Raw genomic sequence first — 13,377 nt, forward strand, 5'->3', positions numbered from 1 at the left:
CCTCTATTGTTCTTAGTATCCTTCTGGTAAGCAGGGCCGAGCTCATAAGATGGTACACTGATGGTCTCAATCACTGACCTTACATAGATATATAAAAGATTGGACGTAAGCGCCTCCAGGAAGGACTCACTGGAGAAGAGCCTAATGCTGGGAAAGAAAGGGATGAGAGAGAATGAGGTGGCTGGATGGAGTCACCAAAGCAGTAGGTATGAGCTTAAATGGACTCCAGAAGATGATAGAAGATAAGAAGACTTGATGAATGTTGTCCATGGAGTCGCGATGGGTCGGACATGACTTCACAACAACAACAACAAAGCACCTCCAGACTAAATAAAATTAAAATAGCTTCTGCCTAAAACACTTACTTTTTTAAAATCGGAATCCTAAAGTGAAGTCCTTAAACTTCTTTTCCCTGGATTTACCTGAACTTGAGATAATTGCAGTTGTTCTTTTCTGTTGGGGAAAAGTAGTTCCTACTTTTTCACAGCTTAGGACTGTGATGGCGAACCTTTGGCATGCGGAGCCATTTCTGAGGACACGCAAGGCGTTGTCCTGTCAGCTCCAGTGCGCAGGCATGCACTGGCCAGCTAATTTTTGGGCTTGATTTTCAGCCGTTTTTTGCCCTCCGGAGGCTTCCCAGAAGCCTCTGGAGGGCCATAAACTGCCCAATACACAAATCTGAAGTTTGGGAACTGACTTCTGGTTTGAACATTGGGCCATTTTTCACCTTCCCCAGGCTCCTAGAAAGCCTCTGGAACCTGGGAAGGGTGAAAAACGGATCTATCGGGCACACCAGAAATCGGAAAATGGGCTGTCATGGGGGACAGCCATTTTAACCCTCCCCGGGCTCCAAGAAAGCCATGCATGCATGCACGGGGCAGCAGGGGGGATCATTTGTGCATGTGCAGGGGGCACGGCACAGGGGGCATTCAATTATGAGGGTGGGCACACGAGTGCACGCGATAGCTTTTAGCACCCGAGGTGAAAAAGGTTACCTAGGCCATCACTGGCCTAGGTAATCTTCCTTGGCTTTGTAACAGAAGTCATAGAACATAGAATCATCGGATTGGAAGAAACCTTGTTTGAAGCAAGAGAACTTATAACATATACCAAATGGTTGTCCAGTCTTTTTTTTTTTAAACCCAAAAAGTATTGGAGCACCTACAACTGTTGAAGCAAGGTGTCCATTGATCAATTATACTCATTGTTTGTTATAGTTATTAGTCATATCCTCCCCATCCAGCGTTTCCTGTCTGGCAAGTATCCCAGCTAGCCTCCTATCAACTTGAGCTCATTCCGAATTTCAATTTTCCATTTCTACATTTCCAGGATACTTTTCCAGGATACTTTTCCAGGATACATGGGAAATGATTTTACTTTTCCAGGATACATGGGGACTTAGTCCACTACTTACTCCAGTATAGGTCCTTTTTGTCTTCATCATTACAGCTGTTTGCAATTATGCTTCTAGAAACTTTCTTTCACATTGAGCTCTTCCTGATACATGCCCATTTTTATATAAAACATTTCTAGTCATTATAGAGTTCACTCAGGCTTGAGAAAGCAATGGATTTTAATTTTTTTTTAAAAAAAGCATGGATTTGATTCCAAAATCCCCCAATTTTTCCATGTTGGTCATTGAATCATTAGTTTGACTCTACAACCAATCAGTCATGTATTTATCATTTGCCATGTTCGGAATTGGACATAGGATATAAATTCAATTATTTATTTACAGATTTATTTACATAGCTGATTCCTTCAGTATAGCAATTTCTCAAACTACCAAATCTAATTCTCTTGAGAGTTATCCTTACACACCTAATCAAAGGCATCTTTTGCAACACTCAGGATCACAAGGCTGATTAGTTCTTGTACGGTTCCGTGTTTGGAGAAGCTTGGGGGTGAGGAGCTCATGGCCAAGTAAAGCCTTGCTTCTGTCCATTTTAAGCCAGATATCTTCAAACTTGGGAACTTTAAAACTTGTGGACTTCAGCTCCCAGAATTCTTCAGCCAGCTATGCTGTTATGCTGGCTGGAACTATGCTGGCTGGAGAATTCTGGGAGTCAAAGTCCACAAGTCTTAAAGTTCCCAAATTTGGAGACACTTGATTTAGGTGATCTTTGGCATATCGAGACTGCTCCCCTTCTTAAAAAGATTTAAGCACCCAGCCCTTCTGATCTCGACAAAAGCAGGAGTTTCCAACCTTGGCAACTTTAAGCCTGCTGGACTTCAACTCCCAGAATTCCCCAGCCAGCATAGCTCCAGCCAGCATAACAGCATAGCTGTCTGGGAAATTCTGGGAGTTGATATCCATCACAGGCTTAAAGTTGCCAAGGTTGGAGATCCCTGGACTAAAGCCCCGCTTTCTTCTGAAGCAACTTGAGAAAGCAGGTTATATGACTCCTCCTCCCGGTGGGGGGGGGAGGAGGAGGAACCTGCCCGCGCCTCCTCGCTCTCTTTGGCGACGTAGGTCGCGCGCTCTAACGTAGGCCCGGCGCGAGTGCGCGCGCGGGGCCTCCGGAGCGCTGTGCGGAAGCGGTGGCGGCGGCTGTTCTGTTTCTCTCTCTCCTCCCTCCGGAAGACCAGCAAGCAGGAAAGGCGGACCCGACGAGCGAGCGAGCAAAAGAAACGGAGCCTGCAAACCGCCGCTGAAGGCCGAGCTCGGCAGTGGCTGGCAGGCGGCCGAGGAGCAGCAGCAATTGCAGCAACAGCAGCAGCTCCTCTTCCTCCTCCCGGCCGAGGGAAACTTGCAGCCGTTCCTCGGAGAGCTTGGGAAGGAAGCTCTCCGCCGACACCACCGAAACCCGGGTGAGTTAACTTCCCCGGGCGCCCGTTTTGGTCCGAGTATCCGTGGGGACTCGCCCGCAATTAATTGCAGGAGCAGCGGGTGCGGGGCGGCCGGTTTTAAGATGTCACTTTTGCAAAAGGCAAAAAAGTTTGGGGGTTTTTAAGGTTTTTTTTCCCCATCCCACTCCATTGGAAAATAAACCTCTCCAGGATTGAGCTGTTGGGAGTTTTTGGTGCTCTCCGAGGTTTTGTTAACTAACCGGGTAATAATCAGGTTGTGCGTGCATGGTGTTTTTTTATTTTAATTTTTAAAATTTATTTTTAAGGAAAAGGGCGGGGAAGTTGCAGGTTATTCGTGCTTGTCGTTGACATTTATTCTAAGGGCAGAGAAAGATCAGCTTGGGGTATTTTTTTTTTTAATTCATCGAACCGCCTACCCCTCAAAAATCCCCCTCGCCTCTGGGTAAAAAAGCGAAACTGAAAGACGGCCCCTAATGTGTCAGAATAAGCCGGGGGACAAATTTGATAGAAGCTCCGGGGGTGTCCTTTTATTTCGTCTTTTTTTTTTTTAAAGCCGACCATTTTCTTATTTGAGGCTATTTAGGCGAGATGAAGTTGGCCGCGGTGGCCTCTTAATTCCTCTCTTTCATATTTTTTTTCTTTTTAACCAAAAGGATGTGGCTTTAAAAAAAATAACGCCCTCCTAAGATATAGCATGCATTTTTAAATATTTAAAACTTTGAGGTGACCTGTCCCAGACCTTAGGGAGATTCTTTTTTTGAGAGATAGCTTGTGTGACTTGATTTTGGCCTCTACCCCCCACCCCTGCTTATAAAACTGACATTCTAGAAATTAGTCTTAAAAGGAGACAAAGGTCCTGTGGCTTGTCAGTGGGGGAAGAAAAAGAGGGGGTGGCGAACGTCTTTGCTCAGAGTGATTGGAAGAAGTTGTGGTTTGCAGCCAATCTGGCTGTGCTTGCACCATAACATGCTTTTGGCACAAGTGACAAAACCACGATTTGGCATATGAGAATCTAGCCAGAATCAACATTTTCTCTACATCAACTTTAGGAAACTGATGTACCGTATTTTTCTGAGTATAAGATGCACCGGAGTATAAGACGCACCAAGGTTTTAAAGAGGCATTTAAAAAAAAAAAAGTAGGTAGGTGGATAGAGGGATGGAGAGGGAGAGAAAGAGAGAGAAATACAGCAGGTAGGTAGGGGGAGAGAGAGAGAGAGTAGTTAGGTAATTAGATAAAGGGAGGGGGAGAGAGAGAAATACAGTAGGTGGGTAAAGGAAGAGAGAGCGAGGGTAGGTAGGTAGGTAGAGGGATAGAGAGAGAAATAGAAAGAGAGAGAGAAATACAGTAGGTAGGTAGGGGAAGAGAGAGAGCGAGGATAGGTAGGTAAGTAGAGGGATAGAGAGAGAAATACAGTAGATAGGTAGGGAGAGAGAGTAGGTAGGTAGGTAGAGGGATAGAGAGAGAAATAGAAAGAGAGATAGAGAAATACAGTAGATAGGTAGGGAGAGAGAGAGAGTAGGTAGGTAGAGGGATATATAGAGAGAAATACAGTAGGTAGGAAGGGAGGGAGGGAGAGTAGGTAGGTAGGTAGATGTTTCCAGGTGTATTTCTCCATGTGCTGGAGAAGGAAATTGCTGACTATCTGCAGCACCTAACTTTGTTTCTGTTGACACAGCACTTGATCAATGTAATTCTCATCAATCAGTTAAAGAGCTTTCCAAAAGGTTTTTGCACTCTGCAAACCTCCCAAAAATGGTCCGTTTTTCGTGAAAATGGCCCCATTTTTTAAAAAAAGGGCATGAATAGCCTTGTGGGGGCTTGCAGACTGCTCCTGGAGGGGGGCAAAAATGAGCAAAAAATGGCCCGTTTTTTGTCAAAAAACTGCATGCATAGCCTTATGGAGACTTATAGAGTGCTGCTGAGGGCTGGGGGGCAAACAACGGCCTGTTTTTTGCTTATTTCTGCCCTCCCCCACCCTCAGGAGCTCTCTGAAAGCCTCCATAAGGGTATGCACAGCCATTTTGGTGAAGGGGGCAGGGTTTGGGAGGCAAAAAATGCTGTATTTGATGTATAAGACACACCCAGATTTTCAGCCTCTTTTTTGAGGAAAAAAGGTGCATCTTATACTCCAAAAAATATGGTATTTATCACTGCTTCTTTTTGCTTGATCTGATAGACTACTTCATCTACCCTTCTCCTTTTCAAAAGTTGAATTGCAACTCTAGGAAGATATGAGTACTTTGTAGGGAATGATCACACATTATAATGTTGGAGATTTAGTAGTACAGGTTTTTTTTTAAGGATTATAAATCTACAGAGGAACTGCTGGTTCACAAACAACAACATGAATTGTGAATGGGTGTAATGAATGATCTGTGGTGTAACTCTCTATATTTAAACAAAAATTAAAATCAAGATAGAGGGGTCTCTGACAAGAGAACAGTCTCCTCAGGCCTGTTTATATCTGTGGAGAGAGAAAAATGCAATCTTTCCACAGTTTTGCATATATGATTTTAAGTTGGGAAGGACACAGAAGTAGCTGTCTTACCTAGCTTACCTGTCTAACCATGATCCAGATTCATGATTATCAGATTGGCTGTCCACTATGTTGTAAGTTGCTATCCTCCATAAGTTTTATCAGTACAATATGTGTCTGTGTGTGTGTCTCTGTGTGTGTGTGTATGGTGTCACAACCCCTGGTATTCCCAAATATGGGAGGGAGCATACTGCTTCCCTTTTTCTGTCTTTCGGCTCACCCTAGGAGCCATCCAGGCAGAAATCCATTTTTTTTTATCTTGCCTTTGTTACATTTGTGTTGCATTTGTGCTGATAAATAAATAAAGGGCAACTAGTATAGATCTGTTTCAAGCTATTTAGTTCTCATCAGCTAGCCTAGGTTCGATTCCTAGTAAGGGTATGGCTAGCTGATGAGAGCTAAATAGCTTGAAATAGATCTATACTAGTCTCCCTTTATTTATCAGCACAAATGCAATATATATGTGTGTGTGTATATGTATATGTATATATGTATATGTATTAGAGAAGAAAATCAGAATGACACTACTCTTGAAAAATAAGGAAACACAAAAAAAAACATGTTTTATATCTTGACTTTTCAAATGATTATGGAATGATCTGAGATTTAAATAAATAATAGTTATATTACATCCTGGACATTTAAAGTTCACCTGGGGAGAAGAATGTGTCTCCAGACTACAACTAAATGAAAGTGGGTTTATAGGAAACAATGTAAAATATTCAGATGAGCATATTTTTTCATATCTATATCAAGCACACTGTTTAGGATTTTGACTGTGTACATATGTACATACATATTTATACATGCAAATGCCTGGCAAAGATCATTGGAGTGTGAGACTAGGTGAAGCAGCCATAACCTAAAGATGAAGCACTTAAGCAGAGAGGACTAAGTCAATCTCCTCAAAAAGTTTCCTTGGAGAGAAACATAAGGAGGAAATCAAAGAAGAAAGGTCATCTGAAGAAGACAAAAAGACCCAACTTGACAGAAACACTCAATCCCATATATAATTACAGGTAGTTCTTATTTATGACCTTCAACATTACAGGCAATTTATCACCTTCATAGTATTACTCATATGATCGGCATTACAGTCAGTACATATTTTATACCTGACTTGTCACTTTCCCCCCCTCTGTTGCAGAGTATAGAGATTGGAGAGGAAGGGTTTGCAGGAGAATTAACTCTTCTACACATCAAAAGCAATGTATTCATGCCTGGCCTGGGAGCTGCAGATGCACTATGCAAATAGCTTTCAGTACCCTCTTGAAATTCCTTTCTCTCCAATCTTTCCATTCTTGAGGGGCCAATAAGCTATTTCTTTAGGCAATCTCTCCTTTGCCTGACTTTTTCTCCTCCCCATAGAGCAGAGAGATTGGCGAGAAAGGGATTAGAAGAGTTTGCTCTTCTACATAATGAAAACAATGCACCAGCCAGCTGGAAAAAATCTGGCAAAGGAGCGGTTACTTACAAAAAGCACTTTCCCCCCTCCCTCTACATAGTGGAAAGGTTGGGGAGGAAAGGACTTTAAGAAAGTAAGCTGTTTATGTAGAATACTTACAATTCCCAATACCAGGCTAAAGGAATAGTCAAATAAGTGGAGATGAGTGTATGGGAGGAAATGTACATTGTAACCAGTAAAGTTTTGCTGCTACTTTAAAATTCATTGTCTCTGTGTTTCTGTATCTCTGTGCCTTGGTTGAAAATGATTTATATGTGTTGCTAATTATTTCCTGGCTGTTGATCAGAATTATATGTCTCATCTACTTTAGCTGTACTTATCTGGGAACCCCAGCTAGAAAGCAAAGGGGGGGGGGTTTACAAGAGCCATTTGTCATAATAGACTGTGAATGTATGAGTGACCATAAACCGAACCTGGGCATTTTTTGTAACAAGAGTTGGGCGTAAAGAAAATGAATGTGTCCAACACAGTTGAAGGGCACCCAGTGATGGACAGAGATAGATAGTAGTGAATTCATAGAAGGCATAATTAGTGTAGAACAGATTTATATTCTTTGTTGGACATAATTGGTACCACCCTTTGGTATGGCAGAAAAGGCAGCGCAAAAGGAGGTGAATCCACAAAAAATGATTTTAAAAGAAGAACGGATTTTTCCCCTGAAATTCCTCTCTTGCTGGCTACTTTAGAAATTGTAATATACATACCAAAGCAGAAGAATATTAAAAGAGGTGCCAGAACTGAAATAAAGCAGCATGTTTATTTGAATTGTCCCATTAATTACAGCGTTCGAAACTTATCTGCCAGGATGAGTTCCAGTAATGAAGAGGTTGCTTTCATTGGGCAGTTGTATAGCCCTGCAACCTCTTTTTTCCCCTCCACGCCCAAAGTTGCTTATTTTAGGTATCAGCAAAGGAAGGTTAGATATAAATGAGGATTAAGTGTCTAAGCAACATATGTCTGCTTTATACATAAAGACATTTTTTTTTAATAAGACACTTTTGGTCAGGATGTAAAAATAGTGTTGTTGCATTAAGAGGACACATAGGAAACACATCCCACCTTCCTTTTGAAGAGCAGATAGTTCTGTTCTCTTTGCAAGACATCATAATGTGATGTTATGATGTTCATAGACAATGACCATTATACTGTTTCATGTAGCAGAATAATAGTGATGAGGTCATATATGTAGTCATGGTAAACTTGTTGAATGGCTCTTTCAGATGCCAAAGTTTAGTAAATTGCCGTATCATCACAGCTTAGCATAGCTGGTAGGAAGCATGCACATTTTCATTTGTGCCAGCATGAAGGCCTTGTGCCTAATGAAGACAATCATAACCCACAAATACAGGAAACTCTCTCTTCATTAAGACATGTGAAGTGTTCCACTCAGTAAGGTCTAATATTTCTGAAGCTTTCATTTGTTTTGCTCTTCCCCTTACCTAGACTTTAAATATGGCCAAAACCTTTTTGCTCCCATTTTGTTTCATGCTCTGGAAGATAAAAGTAGCCCTTGGGCTGCTCATTGCATTCCTGATTAGATAAAAATATTATATACTTCAACCCAAAGGATTTTATTTAGTTCCTAATAATTTAGTTCCATTCCCAAAATGAGCACTTCCAAAGCTGGAAAAAGGAAAATGTATACATTGGCACAGGACATACTGTGCCTGTATTACTTCCAGAGACAACTGTTAAAAAGACTTTTCTTTTGATTTCAGATAGGCCATACCTGTCCATGGAGAAACTGCCAGATGCTGTCTTAGATACTGTTTCCTTTTTATTCAACAGAATCCATACTGAGGGGGCAAGATGAACCCCAACAGATATCTCCAACGTCCAGCATAAATCTAAGGCAAGGCAGGGATGAGATTTCTGACAAAAAAATCCCACCCCTAAATAAACATTAAAAAAGAAAGGATATGTGCAAGAAACACTTCCATTGTAGAAAAAATTCTTGTAATGCTGGCTAATTTGGAATTTGCAGGGTGGATACTGAAGCAAGAGAATGTGAAAAGAGATACCAGGACTATAATAAAACAGCACTGTGTTTATTTAAATTGTTCCTATTAATTACTCACAGCACCAGGAACCCCTCCTCCATCTGTCACAGTAGTGAGGACTGTATGGTGTTCGCTTTGCTGGGCAAGTTTTACAGGCCTGCAACCTTTTCTTTCCTCTGCCACCCCCAGAGCTGCTTCAGCATCAGTAAAGGAAGGTCAGATATTAATGAGGATTAGTGTCTAGCAGATACTGAGAACCAGCTATGACAAAAAAGAGAAATAATTATCTGATTGAGGTTAAAGCTGAAAGTTTCAGAGTGATTCTTTTGCAAGAACAAATAGAAAGAGCTAGTTTCTTTGAGTAGTCTTTCTTCCAGGTGTTAATTAAAATGCAGATCAAGTGCAAGAGAGTGGATCATAATAATTAAATTCTCTTTTATTTTTTCCCATATTCTTTTAAATATGGTAATAAAGGGGAGGATCATATGCCTTCTCTTATTTCCATCCCACCTACAGGTAGTCTGTGGGTTACAGTGGTAATTGGGACTGAAATTGTAATGGCAAGGACTGCCTTTCTCCAGTTATATCTACCCAACCTACCAGGAAGGCAGGGCATGTTGTAGGTCCCATCTATGCAAGAAATGCACCTGGTGGGACCAAGAAAAAGGGCCTCCTCCCTATGGAAAATATCCCCAAAGATAAAATTGGCTTCTACTTTGTTACTTTTCAGGAAGGCTCTGAAGACCTGGTTCTGTCTGCAGGCTGAGGACTTCAAGCAGATATGGAGCCAATCAAGTGCTTGATATGATTGTATTGTTGCTTGGGGGTGGGGTGAGGTAGGGTGTTTTGTTTTTTAATGTTTTTAATCTTTGATATTTTTAAATTTTTATCCAGAGTTACAGTGTGTCAGTTTGGTGGCCATAAAAATGGTTTAATAAATAAATGAATGAATTCTGGCAATCCTGGTTAATGTCAGTAAATGAGAACTTCATGTGAACACAACCTCCAACTTCCTGCTAGCTTCACCATTGACTTTGCTTCTGGGAAAATTGGAAATTGTGATCACTGTGACTGTGGGCATTTCATGATGACCAAAATTCTGAGAACTGTCATATTCCCCTCTCAGCACCATCACATTTTGACTTGTTACTAAATGAGTGGTCATAATCTGAAGACAATGTATATAAAGAAAGCAGCAGGGTGATTCAGAGGGAATATATATGTAGAAATTGGCTGGTGGGGATAAGGGGACCTGCCTTTGTAAGGGTAATTTACCTGACGCTGGTGGGTACTTGTAGCCCCTGTGATGCAAATGGTGCAGTTTTTGTATTAAATATTAAGCTTTCCAAAGAACAGGAAGGACTGATTTTGGTTTTCTGAGATGGTAAAGAAAACTTCAAGAGTTTATTTATTTACTAAATTTACTTATTAAATATGTATGCTGCCTATCTCACTATCCAGGCTTACAAACTATCAATTGAAAAACTGATATAATACAGGATGCTACATTATATTTGCTCTCTAGAGTTTCTAATATCAGTAACACAAGAGTTAAAGTCTGATCTTGAGTGGAATACTTTCTAAAGAGTTTGGCACTTGTAAAGCTATTAAAATGGCTAAGGTTGCTGAAATATCTTCTGTGCAATGTTTACACTTCAGTACCAGTTAATTGCAAATGTTACTTTAAAAGGTTCTGTAGCTGAGGGGTCTTTTATGATTGACAAAATATTTTAGCTCTTGGGAGGGATGAAATAAAAATTAATTCTGTTATGGAAAAATATTTTTCTATTCTTGTGACATAAATATACCCACAAAGTAAGTTAAAATATTTTTTGAATTGTTAATAGACTCAATGCATATTTAAAGCTGATTATTGAGTTGTTTTCAGATAATTTTGTTACATTATTTGGACTTGCCACATGCAGGCATATTTCTAAGCTGCTTTTAGAGATTTTAGTCCAACAACAGTATTTTTTGTTGTTGAATGAAATACTGTTTTGTTCAATACTATCAAAGTTATGTTGAATGTCCAGTACACAGCTAAATCCATTTTTTTCTGTCCAGTATCTCATGTGTAATTGAGTCCAATTAATTTATCTTATCCTCTCAGTAAAGTACACTTTTCTTCTGAACTGTTCAGTAGCTGAACAGTATTTATCTTTTAAGATAACATTTGAGATTTTGCTTTTGCTTTTATTGGATTTCCCTTAGATTTTGAAACTTTAATTTTGGACTATATGGTCTACATTGAACCTATACAATTATAGAAAGTTGAAATAGAATGCAACATACTTTTTATTTTCTATAGTAAACAAGAAAAATAAAGAAGAGCTATTTAATAATAGAATACAGCAAAAAAGTGTGCATTTAAAGAATTAATTAATGTTGTAGTTCATTTATTGGGTTTCAAGTGAGCTATTTTCATAAAAGTGCATGTCACTTAATCAGAATCATTGCTCTGGCTCTTCAATTCTAGCTTCTCTGTTCTAAGCTAAAATTCTGGGTTATTATTCACAGATGTATCTTGTTATTTCTATTGAAAGTTAGTTTGGCTAACAAAACAGAAATTATGTTGGAATAGAATCTTAACTTCTCTTTCTTCTTTCTTTTTCTAACAAGTTTTGATTTCAAGTCAGAGACAATTCTAAAAATTCTAAGCATACAATTTTTATTGGTCCATTAATATTTTTATATCTAATTGCTTCCCCTTAATGCTGAATGGGAGAGATTAGTAATAGGAACAGTTTTCACTATGAATTATAAGCTAGAATTATGCAGCATTATGCCTTAGCTTTGTAAATGCATCAGTTGTCTTGTGACATCATTGGCATTAAATTCTCAGACTGCGTAATCTGCCATTTTTTATGCTGATATCCATTGTGCAGTTTTCTGAGCTGGTGCTAGCTGTTAATACATTGTAAACATTTTGTTATAAATTGAGTGGTGGACAAACTTTAGACAGGAACTCTGACCAATTTGTACACAATTGTAAAGCTCTCTAAAGAGCTTGCCATATTCTGAATAAGTGGTATGGTTGTAATGACTACAAATAGGCAGGTCTACATGACCTGGCCATATAAGCTTTGGTTCCAGAAATACATGTGTTTTAACAGAGTTACGGTAAAATTAATGGAGAATCTCTGACTCATAAGTTTTCATTTCTGAATATATTTTTTCTTAGAATTGATGAGGGACAAGAGTACCGAAGAAGATAATTGGTTTTATTTTAGAAAAGGGAACTATTTATTTGAAGCATGTTTGTTACAAAAATTTAAAGGCACTGAGTTATTTAATGGATTTTGATAATTGTACAGTTTATTATGGTTGCTCAGTAATCATACTTCAATGTACATTCATTAAAAAAATTCAAACCAGTCAGAGAGATTCAGTTTTAAATAACTTATTTTAAATGAAGCTGTGAAATTCCTCTTATAGATTCCAAGATTCTGTGTTACCCCAGACTGGTATTAAAGTGACTGCACTGACGTTTGTATAGGTTTTGCTCCTTTAATCTTGCTCAGCAGCCTGAGGGATGATGATGATGATGATGATGATGATGATGATGATGATGATGATGATGATAAAATTAATGACAACATAAATTTTCCCTTAAGTAAAAAATTAATCTGTAGACTATTCAATTAAGAGTTGATTTAGGAAAAATGTGAGTTGTGATATTACTTGTTTTGACCTATTTTCAGATTTATTGAGGACTTTTCCATGTAACAATGCACATTAAAAATATTCCTTACAAATAGAACAGTCTCTTTATATAATTTTGACTACTTAACTTCTAAGCAATTACAAAAATTACACTGTATAATATTTTAACCAAGAAAAAAATAGGGTAATCCAGAATCAGATGTATACAGTGAAAGTCCCTCCCACACACATACACCTTCCACACATGTATATCTGATATGCCGTGATGCTTTTGTAGAATGATGTACAGTCAGTGAGAATTTATGGTGCTGTCTTGATATTTTCAGTGTAATCTAATAGATGACCAAATCAGACATTACTGTCAGCTACAGAATTTCCTTTAAAAGTAAGACACATAGTTTGCTTTTGGAATTTCTCTTTAATTTGTAACTTTGTGGCTTAAATTTTGAGGTGCTATGTTAGTATTTGAAGGGAGACTGCAACATATTATTTTGAATAATAGGTTATAGTGTGTCCCTTCTGTGTAAAATCTGAACAAAGAAACTCTGTGTTTAATATTGCCTATTTTTAAACTTTAAAAGTAAACTGAGCATCTGCAAAATAATCTGGGTAAGATGGATAAATTTTATGAATCTGAAAACTAATGACATCTCTTGCCAGAACAGTGTTGAGTGTTTTGCTGCTTTAACTACTTTAAGACTTATGTAATATTTGACTGAAAGACTAAAATTCAGCATTAATTTAATGAGGTAGTATCTAACTCCATAACACCACCTTGTATAGTAACCTTTATATTTCATTAAGTATCTTCATATTTACCTTTGTGGCTGGAAAGATTTTGATTGTTTTCATGATTCTTGTTCTTAGCCTTTTTGCAATGTTATAGGCCAGTGGTTCCC

General features: G+C 38.8%; 1 protein-coding gene across 2 annotated transcripts in view; it reads left to right on the top strand.

The window, feature by feature from the left end:
* The first annotated feature begins 2,568 nt into the window (after positions 1-2,568).
* JAK2 (Janus kinase 2) overlaps positions 2,569-13,377 on the top strand; it is a 67,826-nt gene continuing 57,017 nt past the window's right edge. For both annotated transcript variants that reach the window (XM_087716039.1, XM_087716040.1), the window contains exon 1: positions 2,569-2,811. The gene's annotated coding sequence lies outside the window, so the exon portion shown is untranslated. The remainder of the gene's footprint in view (positions 2,812-13,377) is intronic.

This window comes from Thamnophis sirtalis, unplaced genomic scaffold (genome assembly GCF_051295495.1).
Source record: "Thamnophis sirtalis isolate CommonGarterSnake01/CBP01778 unplaced genomic scaffold, rThaSir2_p1.2 scaffold_5, whole genome shotgun sequence".
In the NCBI taxonomy this organism is placed as follows: Eukaryota; Metazoa; Chordata; class Lepidosauria; order Squamata; family Natricidae; genus Thamnophis; species Thamnophis sirtalis.